The sequence below is a fragment of the Perca fluviatilis genome, chromosome 4 (genome assembly GCF_010015445.1).
Source record: "Perca fluviatilis chromosome 4, GENO_Pfluv_1.0, whole genome shotgun sequence".
NCBI lineage: Eukaryota > Metazoa > Chordata > Actinopteri > Perciformes > Percidae > Perca > Perca fluviatilis.
The window spans coordinates 40,330,810-40,356,417 of NC_053115.1; the positions used below are offsets into that span (position 1 = coordinate 40,330,810).

At 40.3% G+C, this 25,608-nt stretch overlaps 3 protein-coding genes across 4 annotated transcripts in view; 2 read left to right on the forward strand and 1 right to left on the reverse strand.

The window, feature by feature from the left end:
* The window catches only part of LOC120557668, a 1,015,838-nt gene extending 993,851 nt beyond the window's left edge, over positions 1–21,987 (reverse strand). Inside the window, exons 1-3 of one of the 2 annotated variants that reach the window (XM_039798214.1) lie at positions 21,663–21,987; positions 21,507–21,542; positions 20,906–21,184 (exon numbers count right to left, since the gene is read on the reverse strand). The gene's annotated coding sequence lies outside the window, so the exon portion shown is untranslated. The remainder of the gene's footprint in view (positions 1–20,905; positions 21,185–21,506; positions 21,543–21,662) is intronic. The other variant, XM_039798215.1, reaches the window with a different exon arrangement.
* LOC120557124 overlaps positions 1–25,608 on the forward strand; it is a 655,636-nt gene that overhangs the window by 539,799 nt on the left and 90,229 nt on the right. The gene's annotated exons all lie outside the window — the stretch shown is intronic.
* The window catches only part of LOC120557666 (CD276 antigen-like), a 275,123-nt gene that overhangs the window by 174,591 nt on the left and 74,924 nt on the right, over positions 1–25,608 (forward strand). The gene's annotated exons all lie outside the window — the stretch shown is intronic.

The following is a 25,608-nucleotide window of genomic DNA, read 5'->3' on the forward strand; positions in this document are numbered from 1 at the left end:
GATGGTCCCAATAATGTGCTTAAAGTCAAGTCAAATTCAGTTTGTGCATGATTAGGCTACATGATATAACTATATAATTATGTAATGCTGTATGCTACATTGTGGATAATTAAGCTATATACCATATGCTGAAGTATATTTATGGAGTATTAAAGATTAAAAGAAAAAATAACAAGAAAACGTACAGAACCGAAAACCGTGACCCTAAAACGGTGTCTGAACCAAACCGTGGGTTTTGTGAACCGTACCACCCTTACAATCCAAGCGTTCTTTCAATGACAGAAATATGTTCAGATTAGATCTTGATGAATGAGTGCAATACCTACCAATACGGACATGTATAGTACAAAACTATAAAAGTGTGACGTTATTAGGATCTCCAAAATGCAGTTAAAACCCTTTAAAAATGAACAATGATCCATAACAACCAAAATGAACAATAATTAACTTTGGATAGCCTTAGTGTAATATGATTTAACAGGAGTTAGGAGGGTTAAGATTTATAATAACATTTAACTTTATGTATTGATCTTAGTATGGGTTTAAGGTTAAGTTGTTAATACATTTCACCTCTGGAGTAACGTTAATCAGGTCATTTTACGCGGTAGCTGAAGTACATTCTATTTGACAAACTAACCAGATTTAGCTGACAAAGTACAGCTACACTTCATCTGTATCATCTTCTATCTGGTTTGTTTAATATGTAAAAAAATATATTTTTCTAAATTATATTGTTATGTTGTCATTTTAATTTCAATAAATAGTTCATAAATCTTTGACAAGTTTATTGCTGAACCCAGCCGTCACATCCGCACCACCCAACACCACAACTACATTCTCAGCCTGTGGGAATCACTGCTCTGACCTCCATTTTAATGAAATAATTTTAATCTTTTTAGAGAAACAGGTGAGGTCTGAGATCTTGAGGCAGTTGCATACAGGCCTCACAGAGGGGCTGGAGGAGGCTACAGTTACTCTGCTTAACAGGCTTTTAAGACACCTGGATGGTAAAGGGACTTCTGCAAGACTTTGATTTGTGGGTTTGACCTCCTCTTTTAACACGATCCAATCCCATGTTTTAACCAGAAGGCCTTTGAAACGGTTTGATTTAAGTAATAATCTGGTGGGTTGGATCCTTGACTTTCTAACTAAGAGGACACAGATAGTTAGGGTCTATGGAGTCTAGAGCCCGACCTTCCACTTCTGGGATTCGCCCGTATGTCCTTTGTTTTCTGACCAGATGTCCGTTACCTAATGCTGCCTTTGTGTTGGAATTCTAAACTCCGGTGGATTTGTGAGGACTATGGTTAACTGCTCCTCAGATCTCTGCAGGGTAAATCCAGACAGCTAGCTAGACTATCTGTCCACCTGCGGTTTTGGAAAAAGTTTGAGCACAATTCTATTGTGAGACAATAGACATGGTCATGATTTATTTATTTGAATTCATCCTTCAGCAGAAAATCATTTTGGAAGATCTCTTCAGCCTTTGCTGGTTCAATCTGAATTACTACAACTAGAAAATGATATAAAACTACAAGTTGAATATTACTGAGCCACATAAGAAAATTTTTTCTCAAATCATTTTCACTAAAGCGTGATTTATGATCCTGCGGAGGATCCTGCAGACCTTTGGCCGTAGCCAACGTAAGTGGCCTGAAGTTTATACTTGTGTGTTTGAGTGTGTGTCGATCTCTTTAAGAGAATAGCAGGGCCGACGTGTGTGTGTGTGGAGTGTGTGGTAGAGCGAGTGAGAGAGTGATGGCAAATATCTTGGGAGCGAGTAGTGACTCTAGAGTCATAGTGAGAGAACCAAAGTGCCTCCTCTGTTCTTTCTGACCACGGTGGGAAATCTGGAGCAGGAAAAGTTAACCCTCTCCTTGATTTCATGTTGTTTACGGGAGAAGGAGAACCAGGAAATGAGTGGTGAAATGCAACGCTACCACACACGGGGCGCGTCGCCCGCGACGTGTAGTTACATTTTTCGGGTGGTGCGCGTCCCACGCAACTTCTAGGTAAGTCCCGCCCTATGAACCAGCCCGATTGGTTGACCTAGAGTAGTTAAAGTTAGGATAGCCGACTGGTCAGGGGATAGGACCTGAACAAATCTGGTTCCGTTACCTTGCATGGACGTCTGCCCAATAGTAGCGTGTGAATGCTATTGAAGGCGGGTCTTGTCTAGAAGTTGCGTGGGTTCCACAATAATGCAGCTCCCGTAGTGTCCATGCCTCTCGCTACGTAGCCATGTGGTGTAGATTTATGCAGAAGCATAAATCACGCTTGATACGTCGTGTATGTATTGTTTCATACCTTATTTTTTATTTAAGTTCGCTTAGGCTGATCTATATTTAGAGTTAACTGGAGCTAACCGTTAATCGAGCCTTCAGTCAATGCTCTCTGCATGCTGTACCCATTAACTGGAACATTATTTATGCACTAATGCATTTTATTAAGTTTGCTGTAAAGGTTTTAAACTACAATCCAGTATTGTTTGAATGACAGAAATCCTTATTTTAATGAGTGCAACATTGTTATTGTATGTATAGTGTGTAATTGTACATGTATAGTACAAAACAACGTGACATTAAGATCCCCAAAATACGGATAAAAACCCTTTAAAAATGAACAATGATCCATAACAACCAAACTGAACAAGCATTAACTTTGGATAGCCTTAGTGTAATATGATTTAACAGGAGTTAGGAGGGTTGAGCTTTATAATAACATTTAACTTTATGTATTGATCTCAGTATGGGTTTAAGGTTAAGTTGTTAATACATTCCACCTCTGGGTAACGTTAATCAGGTCATTTAACTGCTGAACCATACATTTTATTTGACAACCAGATTTAGTTGACAGAGCACAGCTACACTTCATCTGTATCATCTTGTATCTGGTCTGTTTAATATGTAAAAAATATATTTCTTTCTAAATTATCTTGTCATGTTGTCATTTTTTTCAATAAATAGTTTATAAACCTTTGTTTGACAAGTTTATTGCTGAACCCAGCCGTCACATCCCGCGACCCACCACCACAACTAAATTCTCAACCTGTGGGAAACACCGCTCTGACCTCCATTTTAATAATCTTTTTAGAGAAACAGGTCCGGTCTGAGATCTTGAGGCAGTTTGCATACAGGCCTCACAGAGGGCTGGAGGATGCTACAGTTACTCTGCTTAACAGGCTTTTAAGACACCTGGGGTCTCATTTATATAAACCGTACGCGTAGGATCCTTACTATAAGTGTGTAATGCGACGGCCAAAGCTCAAAATGGCGACCGAAAAAGTCAGATTTATAAAAACGCGCGTATACGCACACCTGTAAGCAATGTTCCCTTTATAAATCACAGATTGACTACAAGCATGCGTAGCGGATCAACCTCTTATCCCACCCTGTACCACCCATTTTTAACCATAAACAGTCAATGCAAAGAACCACGTGAATGCTGATCAGTATGTTAATGACCCTGGCAGTTGTTCTTTCGTTACACGAAACATGCCGAATAATGCCGACTGGCGGAGAAAAAGCAAAAACCTCTCAGATGCTCGGGAATTGCTGCCAATTGAATTATAATTTCGGCCTGTTCTTGCACGGTGTATGGAACCCTGATCTATAGACTACCTTTTATTAATAATATCTTCCAAAAACGGCAGGCATTGCGGCACTTTCGGGGACAGCTTTGATATACCAGACGTTATATAGGCCTAATAAGATTTAACAGAACTATATATTATATCCAAACAAGCCTTAGTGATAAAGTTGAAGATTATATATAATATTTATTTTAAAAACACTTAGCTGTCTGACAAAATTCCCTCTGGAAACAGCCAGTTTCACCCAGAGTGGCGAGGACCTGTATTTGGACCGGGATGGCCCCGTTCCGGTGCGTTACCCTCTCTACTGTACCCAATTCAGTACATAGATCCAAGAGCTCCGCTATATTACTATTACAGCTATATTAGGGAATTTAAATCGGCATATTAGCCAGTCATCATGGTCCCTGAAGTCTCTTTTTCTCATGATTCTTCCATTGCTGTCCTCCTGCAGGGCCAGCAGGGCCAGCGTGCAGCATTACGCGCGGTTCACCACAGTATTTATATGTTTACAACAAGTAGTGATTGTTAACACCTTATTAAAAATCACAGCATCAGTGGTATCCCCCACCGAGATACAATTTGAAGGCACGAAATGTAATAGGCAAACACACTTTTCTTCATGCAGGTTTTGTCACAAACAGTATTAAAGTTAGGACCGATAACGTAGGACATTAAGTGTAATGATTGCGCCAAGAGTTTAATGACTTGTTTCCCGACTTTGACATTTGATGATATTTGCACCCCTTGTTTTAAAAGGGGTGATAGAATGCAAAACTGATTTTACCTTGTCATAGTTGAATAATGACAGTTTAGTGGGTAACTAGGACATACATAGAACCTCTAAATCCCATTGACACCTCTTTTCTCTGCAAATCTCACTATTTGAAACTGCCTCTGAAACACGCGCGAATCTCAACAAGACCCATAGTTGACGTCAACTATTGCGGCTCCTCCTCATTTGGCTCTAGTCTCTCTCTCTCGTCACACCCCAACATTTGCATAGGCTACACAACTGACCTGAGATCAGTTAGTTAGTCTTCTGAATCTAGGTGGGTCGCAGATCTCAGAAATTGTATACATTGTTCATATGCTATTTTACCATTAAATTCACTTCTGAGACTTTTTTGTGAAATCAACTATGTAGAGGTCAAATATTGGCCGTTTTACGAAAATTGATGTCTAATTGCAAATTTTTGTCAAGTTCAGAGGCCGGTGCTGCCTATGTTGCTACCTTGCCGCCTGGCCTGCCTTCCTTCACAGACCCGCCTGCTGTGAGATAGATGGAGCTCAGTCACGGCTGGCAGCCCACAGCACTCCATACCCAGCGCAAAGTCACCGTTTTGGGTAATGGACTACGAAACACCGCTGCTCTGACAGAGCTCCAGGGCCTCCAACTCCCCTCTTCCTGCTAGCTAAATGCCCGGTGTATGTGAGTGAAAGCGGTCAGCGAACTTGTTGACGCCAGCATTCTCTTACCACAGGTTCCAGTTATTCTTTTAATGTGTGTAATTATAATGTGTTGAGTTATTTAAACAAACGATTGGGGAAATAAACGCCGCTTGTCCGTGAGTCTCATTGATAGATCCTGCGGCTGGATGGAGCTCTATCAATGAGAGCTAGCTAGCTAGCTCCTCTTAGAATTCCTCTGGAATTCACAAAAATTCATTAACTTGAAATCGGACACAGTTGTTAGCTTTATAAGACATTTAGTTAGATGTTGTCGGCGGTTGGACAAAATTCAAACTGTAAATATACTCAAATTAAGGCAAAAGGAAACTATCCGTGATTTGTAGCTAAGGATTGAAGGGACAGTCACAGCTAACGAAACACCTAGCTAGTCTTCACAAATATTAACTTGAAATCGGACACCGTTGTTAGGTTTATAAGACCTTTAGTTAGATTTTGTATAAGTGGCTTGACATGGTGTGTAACATGTGGTAAGAGATTGCTGGTGTAACATGCTCGCTTTATATATTTGATTTCTCGCTAAAAAGTCTCAGAAGTGAATTTAATAACGAAATAGCCCAACAAACAATGTATAGCTTTGCAGTGTCTGAAATATGAGGCCTGCTGCCGAAGTCTCCCATGTGTTTCTATGTAGTTTGCTCAAACCAATCAGCGTAGCTCATTCTGAATATTCATTAGCATACCATATTTGGAAGAAAAGCTCTTGTTCCAAATAGAGCCATATTCACAGGGTAGTTAAGGGCCTAATAAAATAGCATTCGGGCAATTTTCAGCCCAACCAATGTTACATACCCCATTAAGAGACCTTAAGGAACAGTGTAAAATACCCTACATAATCATTCTATCACCCCTTTAAAGACACATTTAGTTATTTACACTGTGTTCTGCCATTATCTAATGGAAGGGTATTTGATGCTATCCTGTATTCCATGCAGTGGGGCCATCTCCCCTCTCCTGCACCCGACGGACAATGTGATGGCGAGACGGCCCGATTTAAATATTAAGAACAAATTTTAATTTAAGATTTGAGTTGGAGGTGTTTATGGAACAGTTATCACTCTGTACAAGCGCAAATAACACTGCTGGATTTCATCTGAGGCATCAATACTAGAAAATATTACGAGTAATCTTATTCCCATTTACTCTCTGCTGTCTCTCTTCAGTTCACCACCTCACCATCTGCATCGCCAATTCCTATTTTGTCTCCAAAATGTGTGCACGCATGGGCAGAGTTTGCGGGAGGACCGCATTCTCCAGTCAAGTTTGTTTTTATAAATCACAACCTTTGTGCGAAGTGGCGTACGCCCATTTTCAGCCCGTTTTGTGCGCATACCACGTTTATAAATGAGACCCCTGGATGGTAAAGAGGGAAACTTATGTAAGCTATACTTTGTGGGTTTGACCTCCTCTTTTAACACGATCCAACCCCATGTTTTAACCAGAAGGCTTTTGAAACAGTTTGATTTAAGTAATAATCTGGTGGGTTGGATCCTTGACTTCTCTAACTAATAGGACACAGATAGTTAGGGTCTATGGAGTCCAGGGTGGGAAATTAGCACCCGCCACCAGCGGGGTTATTTTTTAAAGTGGCAGGTGACTTTGCCTTGTATACCAGCCACAGTGGCATTTCTTGTAACGGATTGGACAGCTTTTGTCAAAGAATGCTGTTGCTAAGTAACAATGCACAATGCTTATAGGAGTCCGTTACTGCTAATTATTCCCCAACATTTCCGGATTGTGCTGCTTCATAATAAAAACATTCAAATACAAAATAATGGAGGACTTTTATTGTGAAGAACTGTTCACAGCCGGGGCTTTGACCACCAGAGGTGGGTAGTAACGAGTTACATTTACTCCATTACATTTACTTGAGTAACTTTTTGAAAAAATTATATTTCTAGGAGTAGTTTTAAATCACTATACTTTTACTTGAGTAGATTTGTGAAGAAGAAACTGTACTCTTACTCAGTTACATTAGGCTACAATGAGCTTGTTACATTTCTTTTACCTCTTTGGTATTCTAGGTGTCATTGTTTGTATTCCCCGTCGCCTCATTTTAATGTTTTATTTTTAACAAAAAAAAAAAAAAAAAAAAAGAGAGGGAGAGACTTCTGCTAAAGGCTCTACCATGTGACTGTTTCACCAATCAAACGTAGTTGTGCAGTCTTCCGTCAGCTGGCAACAAAAGAAATAGGACGCTGATGCGTAAATCAATGCTTATCAATATCACTTCCCCATCAGTCAGGAGCAGATCTGACCATAATTACACCTGTCCTTAAACTGTCGTTGCTTTAGCCTATTATTTCAGTTGCAAACCGCTGTGCTCAAGAAACCGAGAAATAGCCGATAGCCTATGTAATTCCCTCCCATTCAAATCTATATATTTCATAAATATACCCATCAGGGAATGTTTACGGGGTTGTCTGTCTCTAAATGTTTTTTCTGTAAGCACCCCTCTCTCCCTCTGCACACGGGCTCTGCCTGATCTTCTAAGAATGGTGACGCCGTTATCAATCGCATTATTGATTGGTCAGTAGGCGGTGCTTTAACACCGGTTGATCTCTGATCTCCAACATAACCTGCTCCCGACCAGAGGCCTGTACTACGAAGCAGGATTTGGCGTTAACGAGCTAACTTCAGGCTCAACCCAGGATTTTCTGTACTACGAAGGTGGATCACTTGTTATCGGGTTCAATCGCGCGTGGTAACTCATGCTGAACACCTAACCTGTTCGGTGCAGGTTAAGTTGGAGATCAGACATCAACCGGTGTGAAAGCACCGCCTACTGACCAATCAATAGGTCGATTGATAACGGCGTCACCGTTCAGAGAGAGAGCGAGAGGGAGAGAGAAAGAGAGCGGCTCATAAAAGTTAAAACATTTAGAGACCATCAACCCCGTTAACATGGGTATTTTTATGAAATATAGCCTATACATTTTAATGGGAGGGGAATTACATATCGGCTTCTTGAGCCGGTGTCGCCGTAATGCGCACGGCGGTTAGAATTATGTTTTTATATTTTTTATTTGCTCTTATGGCCAGATCTTGGTCCTGACTGATGGGGAAGGGATATTGGAGTTGTGATTTAAACATCTACAGCGTCGGCTATTTGTTTTTGCCAGCTTTCCTTTAAGTAAGCTTAGAACTGTATTGCGTTTTCCCTGTAAAACCGAGTCTGTCCTTCATATTTATGTAGAATTATAATTTGCTCTTATATATAACATGTAGCTCTGGTAGAGGTTTGCGATTGGTCGTGGTGCGCAAACACCGCCTCTTTTATGATGGCCGCGTCTCTAGATTGGACAAACCTGGGTTGATTGACTAGTTGATAACCACCTTCATGACACCGGTTATCCGGGACCGCAGTTGTTAGGTTAGATGAAGCCGGATTACTGAAAGAAATCCAGGCCATGTTGATCCTGCTTCGTAGTACAGGCCTCAGGTTAGGCGTCCAGCATGAGTTACCACGGCGATTGAACCCGGTAAAAGTGATCCACCTACCGTGATACAGAAAACCCTGGGTTCAGGGCTGGACCGGCCATCTGGCATACCGGGCATTGGGCCGACACGCGTGTGTGTTGTGTGTGTGTGTGTGTGTGTTGTGTGTGTGTGTGTGTGTGTGTGTGTGTGTGTGTGTGTGTGTGTGTGTGTCACGTCAAAACAATAACAAGCAGTTTAATTCGTAACATTAAAGTTAGTGGCTGTCAGGTAACTTAACTGTTTAAGCTTACATTGAGAAAATGCCTAGCGGTTAGCCTGTTTGATAGCTGAAAAGTGTGTGTGATCTCTAAAATCAGTGATGATACAAGCATCAGTGTTCCTTGAGATAGCTTAATTAGCTTCTCTTGTATTGGTGCTCTTTTCCAGGGCGTATACTACTCTCAGCTTTATTGTAGCTTTTGGGAAGGGTTATAGTTATGGTTATTGTATTTAGCAGACACTTGTGTCCAAAGGGCCAAAATATGAATCTTACAATAGTTAAAATTAACAGTAAACTGTTTTTAAAGTTGCTAAGCCAATATTAAGCAAAATAGTAATAATAACAATAATGGCAATACAATATCAATAATAAAAACTAATAAAAATACCATAAATATACAAATCCTTAACTCTAAGAATGAATTAATTATTTAAGTGTAAGATCAACAGATTAATCTTGAGATCCCTCTTGAAGGATCCAAAACGATCACATAAACGCTGAACACTAGGCAACTCATTTAATAGCATACGCATATTTTAAGAGGACTGTCTGCAGGGAATGTGTCTGACCAATCACGGTGGGTGTGGGCCGCCTGGCCCAAAAATGCCAGGGCCGATTTTTTGTCCCAGTCCAGCCCTGCCTGGGCTGAACCCTAAGTTACCTCGTTAACCCCAAATCTTGCTTCGTAGTAGGCTACAGGCCCCTGGGCTCATACTGAAAGCATGGTTACCTTAGTAAAAAGTGCGAAACAGCACCTATATTACCTTGTTCTAGTTCTGCCTGCAGAGTCTGGTAAAAAAGTATAAAGGTTTGGAAATTTGTGTTACTTGTACTTATTTATTTTGAATGTATTATTATTTTATTGATTTTATTTTTTAAGTAGGCCTACTTGAATTTACCTGGATTATTTTAAGCTATTTTGTAATTAATTAATTTATTTTATTGATTGGATGAACTATAATTTGCCTAAAGATGATTATTTTGTATTTTTGTCTGTCTGATTGAATATTTGTGATAAAAAATAAACCAGACGTTACTCAACAGTTACTCAGTACTTGAGTAGTTTTTCACAGAGTACTTTTTACTCTTACTCAAGTAATTATTTGGATGACTACTTTTTATTTTTACTTGAGTCATATTATTCTGAAGTAACAGTACTTTTACTTGAGTACAATTTTTGGCTACTCTACCCACCTCTGTTATACGCATATTTCCGTCCACTCCTGACTTTTTGTCGAGTAGTTTTCAGCGCTAGTCCATGACACCATGTAGCTGAGCTGAGGTACAGACCGAAATGAAAATTATCGGTTAAAAATGTGGCGGCGATATCCCGATGTTAAGAGGCCGCCGCGGAGTCAGCAAACTGTTGAGGGAAAGAAGAAAGAGAAGGTACTTTTCGAACAAGTGACGCATTGACAAAACATACAGCGAAAGACATAAAACATTTCAGACCGTCCTGCCAACCTGTATACATTTTAACATCATATGTACGCTGTAACGATTTAAAAGTCGCTGAAGTTGCTGCCGTTTCAATCCTGGATGTTGGTTCTCTGCAGCAGGTGGGGCGCTGCTCCGTTCCCCTGCCACACACAACCCGGAGATGAGACGTGCAGGAAGACCTAAATTGAGAACAGCTACGCTCGTTATTGTAAGTGCAATGATAAGTTAAAGTCCAATAAGTCCTTTATCAAACCGTATGAATGTGTGTCCCAGGCCAGGATAGGCCATTGTAGGCTTGTGAGGATAGGCTTGTTGATGTAAAGATCAACACATATGTTAAAATTTCCATCATTCAATAAATAATTTTTTGTCTTAAATCTACCAGCCCTTTTCATATTATACCAACATTTGCAGCATCCTGAGCCTTTTTGGAAAAGTTACTAAGAAAGCGCGCCCAGAGTAATTTTATTCTCCCCAAAATAAGTTTCCTTTTGTTTTAAAAGAACTATACAAAAAATGTTATCACTGTCATATTATTTTTTACAAAAGCTCCTGCAAAATCAGGCATTTTGGGCTGCAACAATCTCTAAAAAAGGCCGCAAAATCCTGGATGGACTGATGAGTTGTTTTTGTTCATTCAAAATGTAGGCCTACAATTACTTGGAATATGACCAAACACAATTTTACCATGGTTTAGCAGGCTTTTTTTCTACATCATTTTTTATTTGCCTATATTAATAAAATATGCATTATAATTATAAAAAAGTAATTTATTGAAGCAATTCAAAATATGCTAGTGCACTTTTTATAAATTGGAATTCGGGAAAAAGTTGCTGGTAAAAATATAAGTGGCTGGTAAAAAGTTAATTTCCCACCCTGATGGAGTCTAGAGCCCCGACCTTCCACTTCTGGGATTCCGCCCATTATGTCCTTTGTTTTCTGACCAGATGTCCGTTACCTAATGCTGCCTTTGTGTTGGAATTCTAACCTCCAGTGGATTTCTGAGGACTACGGTTAACTGCTCCTCAGATCTCTGCAGGGTAAATCCAGACAGCTAGCTAGACTATCTGTCCAATCTGAGTTTTATGTGTCGCGACTAAAACAAATTTTGAAGCAGTACATGTTCCCCCAAAACAAGTTCCTTCCTGAGACTATTTTGCAGCAGCACGGGTCTCCGTGCAACGCTTAAGCGCCCGCTCAAGACGATTGTGATTGGTTTAAAGAAATGCCAATAAACCAGAGGTTGTTTTTCTCTTATCCTGTTTCATTCTTTTTGCCAGATGTGTCAAATCAAATATGACAACAGAACCATTATGAAGTATGCAGAAGACTCAGTTGTTGGTCTGCTTCCGTGACAACGAGACCAGCCCGGTCCACTCATTAATGAATCTGTGTGCTGGTGTGAGGAGTCTTAGCTCCAGGTTAACATATCTAAAACTAAAGATAAGCTCAGTGATTTTAGAAAGAAAAATCACAGGAACGAAGACACTTTAACAGCCAGACCATTGAGTAGTAGAATGCAGACCTGCCAACCTTGAAGAAATTTTATGAGTATAACATTATTATTACTGTGTAGAGGAGTGGATGAATGGCTGTATGCGTGAGTGAAACTACTATACAAATGTGTTCTTATATCCTGTCCAATATTTTGTGCCCATATTATTTGTTAGTCTAACCAACAGGAGGCAGAAAGTATATATGCTAATAAATATGCCTAAGTACTTCTGTGTTAAAGAGGAGTTAGACCAGGTTAACATGTAGCCTTCTTCTGATTACGGAAAGTAAGTAGTCTAAGTAATGATTTACTCATAAATCAACTTTAAATAGGCCTAAAGCAACTACTAAAGAAGCACAGATTGAAGCCTGACAGAGACACAATTATAGGCTAATAAATAACATGGGTCAGATATTTTCAGATACGCTTTTAAACATGGGTGACATTGCATTATGTCAGTTGCCATCCCATCATTAATCAGCACCTGGCCTTTCTAAAACCTTTTTAGTTTTCTAGCCATTCCACCAAGGCTGTATTTACCACCGGGCCGATTGGGCCGGTGCCTGGAGGCCTCAACCTCTAGGGGCCTCCAAGACCCCACTAACTGTGTGGCCTCATCCTTTTTCTTTTTTTCCCCCCATTTAAAATAAAATTAATTAGTGTGTGTTTGTGTGTATGTGTGTTAACAATAATTTAGGTGCACACAAAAAAGTATGATTATCAGTTTTTGGGCTGTCGGCTGTGTCTGATGACTACGAGTCAGGTTACCGAAAGACGGTTGATAGCGGCACGACAGGTGGTGGAGGATAGCAGGCCAGCTGACAGTCTAGCCTGGGCCCGGACGAGATAAGCTTAGATGGGCCCCCGCGCCCAGATCTCTCCTTTTCCTTGCTCTTCCTCTCCCCTGCTCTTCCTCTCCTGTTCCTCTCCTCTCCTGTTCATCTCCTGTACCTCTCCTCTGCTCTTCCTCTCCTGGTCCTCTGCTCTTCCTCTCCTGGTCCTCTCCTCTCCTGCTCCTCTCCTCTCCTCTTCCTCTCCTGCTCCTCTCCTATGCTCTTCCTCTCCTCTGATCTTCCTCTAATCTGATCTTCCTCTCCTCTCCTCACATCTCTCACTGAAATTAATGTGATCAGTCTCTGATCCATCCTGCTCAGACTCTCCGACAGGGCAGCGGGCCCCTCCCGCATCTCTCTCTCTCTCTCTCTCTCTCTCTCACCGGTAGCCTGACTCTGTCCCTCCGCGTTGCGGGGAGCGGGCCCCTCCACATCACTCTCTCTGTCACCTGACAGCAGCTGGATCTCTCTCCTCTCTGTCTCATCCTCTCTGGCGCAGAGCTACCAAACTCTTTCTGTAAAAGAGAAAACGTGTTGTCTCAGGCTTTTATACAAGCTAATGGGCGTTAACATGAGAGCTGGCCTGTTAGCTTACGTTACATGGCATAGCGTTGGCTGCGCTGTTTTTTTACCTTGCTCTACGTTGACAGTTCCAGCTTCACCGTCACCACCTTTTTTTAAAAATATTTGTTTAGAAAATCTCTAAGGCCTTTATTTTCTTCTTCTCTTTTCCTTCCTTTTCTGAGCACCGGACTTGTGCTGACCGGACATTTTGAGCATACTGAACTTCAAATCTACTGAAAACAACATCAACTTTTGATAAGTGGCCAAACCATTTTTGTGTTGGGGGTGGGGGGTTCTTGACCACTATTTCAAGGACAATTAGGAAGAAAACAAATAAAAGCTTTTATGTAACTCAAATATTACATATTTTTTCTCACAAATAGGCCTATTTAAAAAATGTTTTTCAATTATTCCATAATTTAATGAGGGCCCAGTTCTGGGCCCCCCACTGTGGGCCGGGACAACAGACCCGTTTTGTCCCCTGTGGGCGGTGGAGGATAGTGTGAGTGAAAGAGAGTAGGCTAGAGGACATCGACAAAACAAACGGGGATAAAAAACGGTGGAGCAGTGGAGCCACAAAAGCGGAAAGCTAAAAGGAGAAGGATAGGATTTAATTAGGAGTAATATTCCAACCATCTCCACTTTTTTCAAAAGTCGTCTCAACGGTAATAAAGAGCCTGGCGGCCTGCGGTGATGCTAGCGATGAGGAGTTTAGCACAACATCCAGCCTTGCTATTTCAGATGAACAATTAGAACAACATCAGCACTCTGAGCATCAGCAGCAGGACATGACAGAGAACCACAGCCCGGCTGGAGTGACAGACTCATGTTTAAATGCCCCCCCCCACGGTCTCTGACTCCCCCGCCGCTTTGGATGGCGCTGAAGCCGGTTTGACAGCCTCAAAAAGTATGGTCTACTACTTTTTCCACTTGTTAAAAACCCTGATTATTATAGATACTCCAATTGGCCGCCGAAGCCTTCCTTCGAATCTGCATCCACCGACCCACCTAAATAAATTATTTTTTTATGATTCAGCTAGAGTCCAGCACCTCTGCTCTGTCCCGGATGATAGGCTATGTTGCTTTTTAAATCATGTAACGTTGTTGTATTAGACTGTTCATTTTTATGACCAGATACGTGGTCCAGGCTTATCAATGCATCATATGTAGTAGTCATTCTGTAGTTGAGGGTACTTTCCCGTCATATTTCACATAATATTTTAAAAGTAGCCTATATCTTTTGTCTTTTTCCGTCAGTTGACTGCAGAGAATCGGTGAAGTATAGCTTTGTTGTTTTTAATATTTTTAGAACCTTCCGCTGATTAAATCACTTAGGCCTATTTCACAAGATGTTATGTTTTTTAATTTGAATGTTATTACAGTGCGTTGCTTACCAGTGAAGAATTAGTTTGCTGTGTAAGACAGAACGTGGTCATTCATATCAGACAATCGGAAGCGAGCAGGCATCTCTGCCACGCCAAAAATCATCTAACTGTAGGTCTACATATTTAATACAGGTTTTGTCACCACCAAATATAATAATTTCTGCAGATAATGTAATACAAAAATGATAAATAAATAAAGTAGGCTATACTTCTTTCTCTAAAATGTAAAGTGTGCAAATATACAAACATAAACCATGAGATAATACTGATACAGATTTTAAGGTGGAAGAAGGCAGTTGTGGTGATTTTGATGACATGCTTTTCAAAGAAGAGGTTGCTGTCAACAATAACTCCTGATGGTGTGGATGTGTGAGGAAGGAGACAGAGAGGAGCTATAGATGGTGAAGCAAGAGTTGTGCGATGTTTTGAAGAGGAATTTGGGACCGATGATGATCGTGTCTGATTTGTCACAGTTAAGTTTGAGAAAGTTGGTTTGCATCCATGATTTAATTTCACTGAGGCCAATGGTCAAAGTGGTGAGTTGCCGTGGTGATGGATTTGGTGGAGATGTAGAGCTGAACAACATCAGCGACGGTGTTACATTGTCAGCTGTCATTACATATCAGGAAATTATGACAGAATAAAATAGTTGCCATACATTAAGTTGTGCAACTTAACTTTGAGGAATACATTTCACGCTGAGAGTGAGCTGTATAAACCTATACGTACTGTGTATATATATATATATATATATGTTATACACAACCTATTTTCATTCATATATTTGAAACACAGCTCTGTTACACTTTAGGCTAGTAGATCGTTGATCATCTGTTTCTCCGTGAAGGGGAGAAACAGTGAGAGAAGTAAAAGAGGTGCTCAACAATCAGCTGTTTTTCCAAAGTCAGCTTTTTAGATAAAATTGTGGTCACCACTGTTTTTTCTTGCCTTTGTTATATTTAATATTTCAATCCTTCGCTTTTATCTTACATTGTATGTTGATACCTAAACAATTTTCTAATGTCAGGGATTCTTTAATATCTATAATTTCTTTCATGGCCTTTTCTACCGCTTCCCAAAAGCTCTTTATTACTGGACATGTAAAAATATATATCGTATGATTTGCTTTATTTTCCCCGCATTCTCTCCAGCAACCATGATCTTTATCTTTGAGAGACAGTAGCGCAGTCTGTGGAGACTTGGCATAGGAGGGTCGCTGGTTCAAGTCCCCGTATGGACCAAGTACAGACTATGGACTGGTATCTCCAGAGGAGCCAGTTCACCTCCTAAACAAGGCACCGGACCCCCAACTGCTTGGGGTACATGTCCATGGGCAACTCCTTTGCTCTGACACTTCCTCTCCATGAATGCATGTGTATAGGTCCTGGGGGTTTCACGGGAAGCTTTTCTCAACTGCAACTCTGCTAACATTCGCCAAAGTTGATTTGAGTCAACTGAAAATCAAAATGAACTGAACTTCTCCGTTCTTCTGTTATGGAAGCTGTCTGTGAAAACTCAGCGTAAAGCACAGGAGATCAAATCCAACGTTTGATGGTGTCATTGCAGATTGACGAAGACACACCAGCGCGCAAGTATACATGTAATTGCTCCGACTATATCGACTCAGAATTTTGTTAGTCAAATCAGATTTGGCTGTTCAATATGAATATTTGATTAGTTGTTCTTTTTTTCAGTGTATAGGGATGGAACCATTCGGTCTGCTAGACACGGTTCAGGGCATGTATGTATTGTTCGGTTCATTTGTAGTGAAACTGCCGTTTGGCGCGGTTGAGGTGCCGAGTGCAGCTGTACTGAGCTGCACTATAATATCCAAAAATCTAAATCACACCATGAAGCCATTTTGTGTCCTCTGTGCTTCAATCATACAGCACCTGTGATTGGTTGAATCAGCCTACCGCTTTAGTGAGATGCACGCAACATTTTAAACAAGCCAGATGTTAATGAATGTGAGTGGTGAACATTAGTGAACTCCTGGTTTCAGACTCAGACAGAAGAGGAGGATTCCTGACCAGAGTTAGAAAACAGAATGAGGAAAGTTTAACTGTTGTTTCCATCTTCATGTTCACTTTGAGTCTAAAACCTAATGCTGTGTTTTCAGTTAGTTCTTCTTTTAATGAACCAACACTCTGCTGCAGTGAATGAAGTGTAAAGAACATGTTTCTCACTGCAGAGCAACCAGTCCTAATAACAAGTTTACTTTGTCCTGTAAAAACTTTATTTGCCTCCATGGTATCAAATTATTATCATCAGGAACCATCACTGTAGATATTTAGAGTTACAGTATGGTCCCTATTTTTGGTTTGAGTTTAGTTTCTAGTTAGAAATAAAATAATAAAATCATTGATAACTAAAATCATACATACATCTTTAAGTGTCATTATTCTGTTAATGTGATAAATGTGACTCCGCCAAAATACTGCATATATCTGCTATATACTGTATATATCACTGTATTTATTCAGAGTTAAAGTTTGGTCCCTGTTTTTAGTTGGAGTTCAGTTTCTAGTTAACAATAAAATATTGATGTAGATATGGTTTTAATTATTGATGATTTTGATTGTCGTTATTCTGGTTGTGATTCATGTGTGACAATAATTAATAAAAATCCCTCTATTATTAATCTGATTACAGATTTCAGAGCCTCAGTATTTTTTGGTAGAAACACTGTAACATTAGGGACCACTGGAGTTTGTTTAAATAATGTTAAACATTGTGTTTTCGTTGTTCCTGATCGTTTACATGCTTATCTAAATAAACAATGGATGTATTTAGACAACCAAGGAGATTTAATCATAGTGTCGAGAGCAACTAGCTAGCTAGCAGTTAGCCTGCAGTTTGGTGAACAGAACTCATCCATGGCTTCATCTCTCATCCACGTTACAAGCTTTACAGCTTACAGCCCTCGGATGGATCATAAGAGAGAACCAAGGCCATGAAATCACTATGTCTGTAGTAACGTTATGTAGGAATATAGCTAATCATGGTATTACCGTTCTTTTAATACATCCATGCTAGCTACCGCTAATAGACTACTAGCCGATAGCCCCGCCAGTTTGGGAAACGCTTCATACATGACGTTACATCCACGTTACAGGCTTTACAGCATACATACATCCCTCGGGTGTATCATAAGATAACACAATGGACGTATTAATATAACACATGGTGAATTACAACCATTAGCTATATTTATTATTACAGCTACATGACCCCGGAAAACAGTCGTATGGCGGCGTGCGCAGTCCCGTGGGTCTGCTCGCGTCCATTATCGCGTGCGTCATACCTATTTTAATAACTCTGGATTTGGCTACTAGTGAATGTTAAAAATGTGACGTTTAAAAAAAAAAAGACCCTTTAATTGTTTGGGCTGGTAAGTTGATGTAGCACCCCAAAAAATGATTCGCTGAAATACAGAAGTTTCTTTCACCATGCAAAGTCTATGTGAAAAGTCTTTCTGGGCCATGGGATACAGTACCACCGTTATCTGGGGCTTTTAGACATGGCGCTCTTCCTGGGGGCTTGGTCTTACCCAGGGACGTTCACGAATGCGGGCTATTGTTGCCCGCGACAGCCCTGATTGGCTCAGCTGACCCTCTGGAGAAAGAGCCTAAATCCGCTTTTCTTTTTTTTTCTGTCGTGGCTACATCAATACAATAAGCCCAACATTATTAACGTAAATCAAATTAAATCGTCATATCATTCAATCTTGTAATCGTTTCTTTTTCCCATCAGCGATGCCCTCTGCCCCAGTCACGTGACTTTGTTTATATTCTTGCCGATTCTTACACGGAGCACCACATATCAAAGAGACAGACCACCCTACTGCCTTCACGGGAGTTTTGGGAGTTAGGGAGAGTATTACAAATGCCCTTGTGAATATATATATAAAAAAAAAAATCCACCTGAGCTTGAATAATGTGCAGTTTGTAACGTTTACATCACATCGCGCAACATTGCCCGTATATTAACATCATGCTATCAACCAAAGCCAATGATAGGTATGTAGCTGCAGCGAGCTAGCATAGCTATGTTATGTCCATTACATTAGTGCGGCTCTGTAAAGAGGAGAGAGGCTCAGGGATGTGTTTGGGCTCTTGAATCATGCTAGATTATACAGTGTTTACATATGTTACATTAATTTTTAACAAGCAGATATAAGGTTAGTGAAAGCTGATATAAGTCATCTTAGCTTATTTTGTCATGAGATGATAAATTAATGTCCCAATTGATTACGGTAGTACACTTTGCATTTTGTAAATAAATGTATAGCCTTTTTGTTTTGTATAGTTGTGGAAGAGAGAAAAAGAGCTTAAGAGCTAAAAGATCTGCAACTTTGCAGAGCTGGATTCAAACTATCAGCAGGCCAGCTGTGAGAGAAGCATTTGATAATGTCAAGCAACCACCCTACATTATTCATTTAATGTGAAGTAGGCCTGTTTAAACAAAAGCATTGTCTTTAAGTTGGAGCAGGCTAATAACTCATTAATAACAAATGTTTCATTCAAGAATAAATGCACGGTATATTGTATCTGTGCTGTGCATAGCATTGTGAATTAGTTATTATTTTATGTATGAGGCTAGCCCCAATAGCTCCAGTTCACAGAGCATTTGAGAAACTGGGGATTAAGTCAAATATTCTTTTAATAGCTGTAGTCATGGTTTAATTGTTCTATCTATCTATCTATCTATCTATCTATCTATCTATCTATCTATCTATCTATCTATCTATCAAATCATTCATTCGTTTTTTAGCAGTGAAAAGTAAAGTATGCTGCAAGCTACTTTATTCTGATTCCAATAATTGTATTTAAGATTAGGTCCTACCGCAAGGCTCCAGACCAGAGAGTGAGGAAGAGCATAAGGAGCGTCACTCAACAAATCAGACAGCTACATAATGAGGGTGGTGAGTGTTCCTATAAAAGGGCCATGTCAGTAAAAGGGGTGATAAGGAGAAAGATACATGCGCCGGACAATACTATTCTTAATTTAAGGTACATAATAGAACATATTCAAAATTATAACATTTCTTTTTCGTTAGAAGTCTTTGCCTTTTTCCAGTTTAGAGCAATAGCCCCTCTAAATGTCTGTGCCGCGCCTGGTCTGACCCAACAAAAATTGCACCATCCCTCTCCCCAAGATGCACCACACCTGACCCTAACCCCCGTCACAGGTAGGCCTATTGTGAACAACGACGCTATTTAAAGCTCTTGTGAATGCGCACAGATTCAATAAATGGATCACAACGAGCTGAGGGACGAAAATACGGACCGCTAGCTGGAAGCACAAAAACTTAAGAGTTTCCCACGGAACCGGTCGGGTGAGGAAACATAGTAAGTAAATCTACTGAAATGGCCACCATCTTGGTGGAGTGTGATGTGTAAGATGAAAAAGCAGAGGTTAAGTCATGTATGTCATGATTGTAAAAAAACAGTGGCTATCTGTACATCTTTGCGCAACCAAACCAGTTCAGAAGGCTTCAATAAATTATTGGGATGGGGCATGCCTCTTTTCCAAAACATTTTGGAGAGTCATAGAAAAATGTTTAGCTGGCGAAGGGAGGGTCAAGTCTATTTTGACTAAGGATCCAAAACTCCTCCAAACAGTCACTTAATGTGTTACACCCTGTTTAATTTTTTCACTTCTGGAACAAAATGTCTCTGATTCTTTGACTTCAGTCACTAAATCAGCCTCATGAGGTGTTTTCATGTTGATCCTCAGGATCAGGTTGTAACAGCTAGTAATAAATCTTTTACTGGGTTTATGTGAAGTTTTACTAAATAATAAGTGACTTATAATTAGTTTCATCTGTAGCAATCCAATCAGAGAAGAACATCAACAATACAAACATGGAAATTATTTCAGCATCACCAGCTGCAGCAAAACCTACAAGAAATCAGTTTTAATGGATCAGTTTTCCTTTGTTCATCTTTCTAGATGCAGCATCTAGAAAGGAATGTTATAGTTTTACAATTATATGTATTGGCGCCTGGGTAGCTCAGTTTGTAGAGCAGGTGCCCCTATGAAGAGGTTTATTCTCCCGCCGAGAGGTCCAGGATTTGAATCCTGCAGTGTTTTATTTTATTTCTTTAAAGACATATTTCTTTCTCTTCTGACTTTTGAAACCTTTCGGTTAGAAATGAAAGGTTATGACAATTGGCTTAAATATTTTGCATGAGAGGATTTACAAAATGAGAGTCATGACGACCGCGTTCATACTGATCTTAAAATGTACTACAAACTCCAGTCCTGTTATTTCCCTCCAGACTCTCATCCGTCCAGTGTAAGTGTGAAGTTTCCACTCAGTTTGAAACATTTTCAAATTGTTTCAGATAACTTCATCCCAATTTGTCTGAACACACCTTAACACATCAGTTAAAATCATTTAAAGATTGAAATACCACTGACCTTGGATATATACGTGAATCTGGGAAGCAGTCTGATGGTTGAATTCTCTCTGTGTGACAACACAGCCGATAGTTCCGGTCTTGGTCACAGTAGTTAGGAGGATGATGTCGCGTCGGGGCCTCCTGGGTTTGAGACCGGTCTCTCCTCAGCAGGAAGTTTGTTTCCATCACTGTCCTGCCACTCTACTTCAGGTTTTGGAGAGGCACCTTTAACTTTACACTGCAGACGCCCAGTTCTTTGTGACTTCAAGTGACGTGACTGATGGCTCTAGAGATACACCTGTGATGGTCATAAATGATTGAACAAGTTAAGACATACTCTAAAATCCAAACTATCCGAAATTATTTGTATCACTGTAGTAGCTCTGTTAAATCCTGTCTGAATGTTTACTTTGTACGACTCAATGTATGAAGAAAAGCCACCCAGTTGTCATGTATAATACCCCAAAAAATGAATAGATTGGATAATCACTAATGTCTTTTTTCCTGAAATTACAAACCTCAAAGCTCAATTCGTCTCACACAGTGAGGAATAAAGGTTTTCCAATGAAATCAGACCTGTGATCAAATGCATGAGTGACGTTGTGAAAGTCAGGACTTACCCGAGTTTTCCCTTCTTCTGTCTTTTAAAACTGGACCTAAAAGGCAAAACAAAACATTACTGCTTGTGAAATATTAACTTGACAAATAGTTAAAAAGACATTTTAATATCCTGTTCAATGAGCAAACTCCTTTAACTGTTTAATAAAAGTACTCACCAACAACAAGCTCAATGTAGAATGTTTGAGGTGGCTGAAGAATAGGAAAATCACAGGTGTAGTTTCCACTGTCAGATATCGTTGTATTTCTGATGATTATGGAGGCGTTGCCGTATTTCAGTTCATCTTGAAAGTGAGAGACTCGGCCTTTGAACTCTTTATGCTGAAGGTTGTTATCAATCGTCCGTTATACACTAACACATTGGTCGGATCTTTCTGAGCAACTTTCTTCCAGTGAAACTCTTTTGACTCAATGTTCTCCTTGGTGCTGAGAGAACAGGGTAATATGACATCACTGTCTTCTACCACGGTCACTTTGTCGTCTGGCCCTGAAAGATAAAATCATGTATTAATCAGTATGTTTACATGCAGAGTAATTAGGTTTAGACAGACTTAGACAGTCTTGTTTTCTGGCCTTGTTTTGCACATTGTGCTCTGCAAATATATTTTCTTATTCTTATGTTTTGGTTAGTTTTTAGGATATATTCTAATTTAGATTTTTATAACCTTTACATATATTTTTTCTAATTCTTATGTTTCACACTGGTCTTAAAGGAGAACTCCGGGCAATTTTTACGTTAATCTTGATTGCTATATGTATATGAGTACTGCCGAGCGAATCGGTACTAGCAACACGGAGCTGCTGCAGCTAATGCCGAGGCTCCCACTCAGCTAAAACAGAAGATATTGAACACATTGAAGAGGCTTTTGAGTTTTAGTTACATAGTCACTAATATGGTCATAACCACTACAGTGCCAATTACCTATTTTTGAGGGGGGAATAAACTTCAATATTTCGCCCGTGAAAGCATGAACTGTCCTCTGGAGGACATCCACCAGACCAGCCGGGCCTGTGGATTGTTGTTGGGCCTCAGCAGGAGGCGAGGGGAGGAAGTAGAAGGATGCCCGGTTCGGGGCTGCTAGTCTGGCTAAGGAAACTACCACACAATTCGCCACTGCAGAGACTCATATTCACTAACGACAGCACACAAAATGGATATATATGCTACAAATACACATGGAACTGCTGTGTGATGATTATTACCGGAGCCTGGCTGAACACACTCACTCATCCCAGACGGCAGCTAGCAGCTAGCAGGGTAGGTGAATTTAAACAATGGCTAAGTTGCTAAATGCATCTTGTTGTCATGTAAGGGCCCTGTTCATGTTGCACAGACATTTTAATGCATTTTTGTGTCTGTTAAGAGGCACAAAGGCACTCTTTATCTCATGCCCCCATAACTGCCGTTTTAGCTGAGTGGGAGCTCCGGCATTAGCTGCAGCAGCTCCGTGTTGCTAGCACCGATTTGCCGGCAGTACTCATATACATATAGCAATCAAGATTAACGTAAAAAGTGCGTAAAAGCTACCTGGACCACACGTTACTAGAGTGCAAGCTGAGAAACTTCAGTGGACAAAAAACCAGGCTCTTTATATTCCATTGTCTACATTTTAAATGGATGTCTGCCAAACATCACATATATGATTATTGTGACAGAGACTGGGACTCCAGCTTAATAAGATTCTGACCGGAGTAGCAAGATATGAATTCAATTGTGATTCTGTGAGAATTCACAGATCCAGTTTCTCTTTTAAATCGTCCCCTTAACATTTAAAGGAATCTACATGTATGTGTGTGTGCTCAAATATAGAAAGAAAATAAAGGATACAATATGAATTACTAAACATAGATTAATTAAGAAGTTCCCCATACTTTTAGAGTTACACAGCACATTGGCCGAGGATCATACTTGATGCCTCCTAGCCTATCTCAAACATCTCTCTCAGATAAGGCCAGGGATGATTGGGAATGTCTTGCTGCTTGTCTGCCTAATCTCTGGGATCTCTGTTTTCTTCATTTTCAATCATCGTCACCGTCCATACTACTAGTGCTAACCTTTTCGCGCCATCAAGCTGCAATTAGCGATTGAACGCAGAATGCGCCGGAAAATTCGAAGTGTCGGTCTTGTAGTGGTGCAGTTACGCAACGTAGCCGACAGTATATTTCCCATCCAATTAGATTGAATTCCGTATTTTGATCACGTGAAAATAATAACGGTAACTCCAGTGAAATTTATTATTTGAAACTTGTTAGTGAGGACTAGATTAGGACCGTATTTAAAGCTGATGCTGGTTTCAAACTTTCCCCCTCCCACCCCAGGTGTGTCTGTAAAAACCACGGACAGAGACAACTTCTCTTTTTGTGCTTTATACAAGCAACGTGAAACCTAGCTAACAGGTGAAGAACACAAACAACTAAATCACTAGCTAACCTACTTTAACTGTGCAGGAACTATAGACCAATACAACAACAGGCTTACATGAACTGACAACATAAGTTATACGACTTACAGTTCTCAAGGACCGCACACACCATCTCAACTGATTATCCTCCGGACAGCAGTCTCTCTTTCTTTTTCTCACTTTTTTTTTCTGTGGCCGCGCTCGGTGTGAGGGCGTGTCCGCTATTCTCCGACATTAGACCTCTTGTACAAAACTAAAGTACGAGCCAATTTTTAAAATGTAAGGGGTAGAAAGTACCGATATTCCGTGTTAAAATGTAAGGAGTAAAAGTAAAAAGTAGCCACAAAAAAATAGTAAAGTAGAAATATCCGAAAAATCTACTTAAATACAGTAGCAGTATTTGTACCGTTACTTCCCATCTCTGATTTACACACTCATGCTGACCGACACTAGACTCACACACTGGCCACGGTTACATTCGGTAGCCTGGTGCGGTCTCCTCATGACAGTAACTACCATGTAGCAACATTCACTTCTAACACTTAACATAACTACCAAGATAACATTATGTGTATTTGTATGTGATATACTTTCCCCTTGGTAATGTAGCCTATGAATTTCCATGAACACAATTATTAAATGCACGAGACATAAAAGCTTCTGCTATCGGTAACTCAAACTCCGCCGAGAACCTAGAAACCGTGATTAAATAGAATCATGCATTAAGGTACGGTTACGGTCTCGTTCTGTAGCCTGGTGCATGGTCTCCTGGTGACAGCCTACCTATCCACGTAACAAACATTTAACTTAACATAACTACTAAGATAACATGACGTGCATTTGTATGTGATATCCATCAATAATGTAATCTATTAATTTGTATGTACACAATCATCTAAGATGCACGAAATTAAGGCTTCTGCTATCGGTTGATAACTCAAACTTGCCGAGAACCTAGACACCCGTTTGAATATAGACTCATGCAGTACCCTCCGGTTACGGTCCTTACGGTCTCGTTTAGTAGCCTGGTGTCGCGGTCTCTCGTTACAGCCTACCTACCGCGTAGCAACATTCACTTCTCTAACATTTAACTTAACATAACTACCAAAATAACATGACGTGTATTTGTATGTGATGTACTGTACTTCCCCATCGATAATGTGTGAATTGCCATGAACACAATCATCTAAGATGCACCAGAAACAAGGCTTGGTTAATAACTCAAACTTGAAGAGAACCAAGACACCGCTTGGTTACATTAGACTCGAGCGGGCCGGCCGGTCGCACGGTTACATTAGACCCAAGCGGGCCGGCCAGTCGCACGGTTACATTCGGTCTCGTTCACTACATGGTTCAGTAGCTTGGTGCGCGGTCTAGTTAGCTCATTTCCTGATTGATTCTACCACCACCACTCCAGTGGAGAGGCGCTAATGAGCTAGATTACTACACACACAGTAGAAGAAGAATACCAGCTACACAACAACGAACGAATGGAGGTAAAAGAAACAAAGGAGTGAGTCGGTTCATTGACGTATGGCACTCGAGTCTCCCGGTTCAGTGACAAAAGTCGGGTTAATTAACCGGCTCTTCGGTCAGTTCGTCAACACTATTCCACACTGAACTTTTGAGCCCGTTTTAAGGGGTCATCCTGGTACTTTTAGTGCTCTGACTTTTGCGTTATCTACACTATATACTTAAAACT